Source organism: Pinus tabuliformis, chromosome 5_1, assembly GCF_031772625.1.
Source record: "Pinus tabuliformis cultivar Carrire ecotype Pingquan chromosome 5_1, CPIR1, whole genome shotgun sequence".
Taxonomy (NCBI): Eukaryota; Viridiplantae; Streptophyta; class Pinopsida; order Pinales; family Pinaceae; genus Pinus; species Pinus tabuliformis.
In genome coordinates, this window is record NC_142305.1 from 289,800,762 (window position 1) to 289,806,642 (window position 5,881).

Consider the following 5,881-nt stretch of genomic DNA (forward strand, 5'->3'; position numbering starts at 1 on the left):
TTATGTTTGATACATAAGAAAATTTAAAGTGTTAAAAATATGCTCCAAAAAAAGAATTGTATTTTGCATTACCACTTTTCAAAATCGGGTCACGCTTTTACTACCTCTACGAAACGGGTAATCGTATCGGTTATTTAAAGTGCCAAAAACTATGCTCTAAAAAAATATGTGTGTTTTGCATCGCCCCTTTTCAAAATCGAGTCAATTTTTTGCTATCTCTATGAAACGGGTAACAATATCAGTTCCCATTTCAAAATTTACGTTGTTATCCTCATTTAAGAAGTTACAAATCCAAGAAGAGAAGACAATGCAAGAGGAGAAGATGGAGGTAGATGAGGGGAAGCATATTTTTAATAGGTTGAGAAGGCAACTGAAAGAGGCTCACAGAGAGATCTTTGAACTCAAGCAAGAGGATGAAATGATGAAAAATAAATGTAGTGATCTTATGGACATCTATCAACCATCCATGGATGATGCCAAATATATGTTGAGAAGATCTCTTCCACTTCACAGGAAAATGAAGAATGTATGCAGGCAAAACCTATCTATGAGGAAAGAAATAAGATACACTAAACAACAGTTAAAGGAATTACAAGAGAAAGATAGGGGCATATTAGACCTATTGGTTGAGGTAGCCAAAATCTGAATGTTGGAAGGGGTGAAGTAACACAATTTTGTTTTTTGGATTTTACCTAAAAAGTATGCTTGTTTATAGGGTTGTGGTTCCAGGTGATATTGTTTTGCAAAAATTTCCCCTAGCAACCACATCTAGTTAGAACTCTGAAGCTATTTTGAAGAAGCAGCTTTGTAGCATTTTGTGCCCTAGCTATCATTAGGGTTTTTGATGTGAAGTTGAACATTTTGCATTTTTGGTCAAAGGATGATGGAATGGGGCATATAAAATTGTTATTACAATGTCAACATCATCATTAGTGGATGCAACTTGTCTACAAACATCCTTTACCACTTAAACTATAAAAAGAAGACGATGTTGCACTTCTGAGGTAGGCACTGCGTTTTTGTCTATAAGAGGATTTGTCGGAGTTTGAGGTTTTGTATAGTAAAGGAAAGATTCTAAAGGGGAAGGTGTCCATATGCAGGTTTATTTGTAGGTGTTGGAGCTATCAATTAGCTCAGGAACCGACCAGAAGCATCTAAGAAAGCGCAACGTTTTTATAGTTCTCGAAGTTTAGGAGTTTGCGCAACTCCAGGCGTTGTGTTTCTATATAGAGTTACTTTTGAGAAACTTATCTTAGTCTAAACATGATGTAATTTTTTTTTTAGGTGTTAGTAATTGTAATAAAACATTTTCACACTCACAAGCTCGATTTGGGGCTGATGAATTAATGTAAAGTGCTTAGAAAAGATTTAGTTATGCAGTCCCTAGTTTTAGGAAGTTAGTTCTATTTTCCTTGCAGAAGTTAGAAACAACAATCCAAGTGACGATTTCAACCCCTAGACGTTAGAACTAACTCATTTTTGTCTATTTATGATGTGAATGTAATTGAGCAAAAGGTTGGTCATATTGGAGAGAAAGAGACTTGTGTATGTGATATATTTTCTGAAATTTTTGCGAGTGAATGAAAGACAAAAGGTGACTTGCAAAGATTCTTGTGTCATATTTTAATGGTGTTGTTCTTCATTCATGTTGTAAGTTTGTCTTAAGTTTTTTACATCTCTTGAATGTATGTCTTCACGCTTGGAAGAACCAGGTGTTTATCTTTGAATTCATCTAAAAGGTGCTCTGACTTAGTTTTACCAAGTGATCTACGTTTTCTTCTTAAAACAACATTCATAATTTATCTAGAGTTTGATACTATTTGTGTTGTTTCCATTTTTTCTCACACTCACCCTCCTACAACGAATTAATTTTATCACCAAGGCTACCTACCTTGCCCTTGTGGAAAAACCCTTTCTCTCTTCATCTTATCACTAGACAAATAATCAATTTGACATGAGCCCATGCCCAATGGATATGTCTCCTTTCTTACCATAAAACCTTTTAAAATAAGACCTTATTGAGCACTATACCCAGTGTAATTCAGATTAGTTGAACAACCTAAGTGAGATAGCCCTCTCCAAGGCTAGAAGGGCTAGATTCTAGCCTAAAAGTGGTTTTTGGTTACCTCTGATTTCTCTCCTCATCCTAGGGAAATTACAAAGTGCTAACAATTGCTTTAGGCTCCAACATGATTTGTCCTTCTTCGATAAGTTTTGGCAATATTGTTTGAACTGGGAGCTTTTCACCGATAACCTTCTTTAAGCATGAATGATGGAAAATAGGGTGTAGTAAGGAAGATGCAAGTAACTCCAATTTGTATGCCATAGTACCAATCTTTTGCAACACCTTGTAAGGACCATAATACCTATAGATGATAATTTATTACCCTTCTTAGCTTGCTTCAAGGACATTTGTTTGTATGTTGTAGCTGTAAAAATACCCAGTCACCTACGTCAAAACTTCTTTCATTGCAATGCTGATATACCTGTTGTTTCATTAGATTCCGCACTAGAGTGAGGTTATCGTTTAAGAGTTGGAGAACTTATCATTGATGCTCAATGTGATGTTCCACTACTTGAACCTTAGATTTTTCTCTTAAAGATGATGTGATGGATGGTGGACGATATCCATAAAGTGCCATGAATTGGTTCATTTTTGCTGCAGTATGGAAGGAAGTGTTATACCACCATTTTGCCAGAGGTAACCACTTGACCCATTGTGTTTGTTTATCAGATACAAAGCAACGAAGATATTCTTCCAAACATTTTTTCACTGTCTTAGTTTTCCCATCAGATTGAGGATGATGAGAGAAGCTATAAGCTAATTGAGTACCAAGACAAGAAAAAAATTATATCCAAAATTTTCCAGTGAAAATGGGATCTCTTTCACTTACAATAATCTTTGGGTTTCCATGTAGCTTTTGAATTGTTTCCATAAATGCAATAGCAATTGTACTGGCTTTAAAAGGATGATATAATGCACAAAAGTGTGCATACTTGGTAAGTCTATCAACTACCACCATGATGACACTCTTTCCTTCAGACTTGGGTAAATATGTGATAAAATCCATTGAGACCTCCTCCCAATGTTGACTTGGAATGGCTAAAGGTTATAACAGACTGATGGTCTTAATTGTCTCAACTTTATTTTGTTGGAAAACCAAACATTCTGCCACAAAATTTTGAATATCAGATTTAAGGCCATCCCCCAAAAAAACCTTCTTGACCCTATGGTAAGTTTTAAAAAATCTCGAGTGTCTTTCTAATGGGGAGGTGTTCAATTCCAAAAGAATCTTTTGTTTGAGTTGGGAATTCTTACATAGATATAAACGATCTTTGTACCATAATGAATCATTTTTACTGATAAATGTATCAAATGTACTGGGATCTTATGCAACTTTTGAATGAGTGTCCACACCTCTTCATCATTCTTCTATTCATCCCTTGCTTCGGTTATCCAATCAGGTTGGATAATAGAAATGGCATAAAGAAATGCTTCCACATCCTCATCCTTTCTTGAGAGTGCATCAACAACGAAATTTTTCTTCCCCTTTTTGTAGATGACATCAAAGTCATAACCTAACATCTTTGTGACCCATTTTTGCTACTCTTTTGAAGATAATCATTGTTACAATAAGTATTTAAGACTATCATGATCTGTTTTTACCTTGAAGTGTCTTCCCATTAGGTAAGGCCGTCATTGCTTTAGTGCATGTAGTATTGCCAATATTTCCTTCTCATAAATAAGTTCGTGTAAATACTTTCCATTGATTGGACGACTTTCAAAAGCATTGGGTCTTCCTTCTTGCATTAAAACAACACCAATTCCATTTCCTAAGGCATCACATTCCATAATAAAGGTTTTTGTGAAGTCTGGTGTAGCTAAAACCGGTGCTTGGCACATTTCCTCTTTAAGATGTTCAAAGGCCTTAGTTGCTTCTGGAGTCTAAGAAAATGCATCTTTCTTCAGCAATGTTGTTAGAGGTGTTGTTATTCTCCCATAATCTTTAACAAATGTGCGATAATACCCTGTCAACCTGAGAAATCCTTGAATATGCTTTAGGATTGTAGGGATTTTCCATTCCTTAATGGCTTTAATTTTGTTAGGGTCTACCTTAACGCCCTCATGAGATACAATATGACCCAAATATTCCACCTCATGTATTCCAAAGAAACATTTGGAGGTTGTTGCATATAATTGTTTCTCCTCTAATATTTTGAACACCCCGTCAACATGTTGAACATGATCCTTCCAAGACTTGTTGTATATTAGTATATTATTAACAAATGCTAACACAAAATTTCTAAGGGTGGGTTTGAAAATGGAATTCATCAAACCTTAAAATGTAGAAGGTGCATTAGTAAGGCCAAAAGGCATGACCGGAAATTCATAATGACCTTCATGAGTTATGAATGTTGTTTTTGGAATGTCTTCATTATTCATTCTAATTTGATGATATCTCAAATGAAGATCCAACTCGGTGAAGTAAATTGCTCCATGTAATTCATCCAACAATTTATCAATGGCATCAATGGGAAATTTATCTTTAATAGTGAGCTTGTTGAGCTCCCTATAATCTGGACACATACTCCATGATCCATCCTTCTTGCGCACCAAAACTACTAGAGCAAAGAAAGAACTTTGTCTAAGTTGAATTATATTGGCCTCTAGCATTTCTGCAACCATACGTTCAATTTTACTCTGTTGGGCATATGGATATCTGTAAGGCTTGATATTTGGAGGAACCCTTCCTGAAATCAAGTGAATAACATGATCATAATCACGAATAGATGGGAGTCCTTTCGGATTATCCAATACCTTGGAATGATTATCCAAGGATTTTTGGAAATATGGAGAAATGAACGATTTCAATGTTTGAACATCTAGTGAGCATAATTGTGCAAATATGCCCCGTTTTTCTTTCTTCAAAATATTTTTCATGCCATTAGAGCTGATTATCCTCCCTGGTTTCCCTGTGATACCCCTAATTCATTTTCCTTCACTTCCCAAAAAAACTTCAAGAAAAATTCTTGAAAATTAAAAGCTATAGTCCCCAATGACTGTAACCATTGGACTCCTAATACAACATCAACACCAACCATTGAAATGGAAAGCATTGGAATATTAAATACATATTCCCCCATGGTTAGCTTCATATTATGGCACTTTCTAGAGTAATTTGTAGTTCCTCCATTTGCAACCATCACTTGACACTTGGGTGCTAGAGTGCTAGATATAGAAAGCAATTCAATTCCTTGGTTACCTTACAATGCATAAAATTATGGGTACTGCTTGAATCAATCAACATTATTACCTTTTTCTTCTTGATATGTCCTTCTATCTTGAGAGTTTGAGGAGTGGTAATTCTTGCCAATGCATTACAAGATATGGTTGGATTCATTTCTTCCTTCTCTGGGGTTGGTTAGTGGTGTATATCCTCTTCTTTTGATGTTTCTTGTTCCTTTTTTCCCTCCTCTTCACAATCTATGTGAAATAATTTATTCTCAGCAAACTTATTACCTTTAGCGTATTTTCTATTGCAACTATAAAAAATCCCTTTTGCTCGTTTTTACACCAATTGTTGTGGTGTCAACCTTGTAGGTTGTGGGAGGCTAGGAGAAACAACATTTCCATCTTTATAGTTGTGAGTGGTAGAATTCCTTTTTACCATAATTTTGCTTTCAACTTTTCTTTCCACCCTGAATGCCTTCTCCAATGAATTAGGTTCCCAAAGGCGAATCTCATGTTGGATGTTATCCTTTAAAGTCCCTATGAAGACATAAATCATATTCTCCTTTGGATATTCAATTTTTGGAAGTCTTCGATATGCTCTGTCGTTGAACCCTTTTGTTTGAGATTTATCAATTGGCTAAAGAAGGT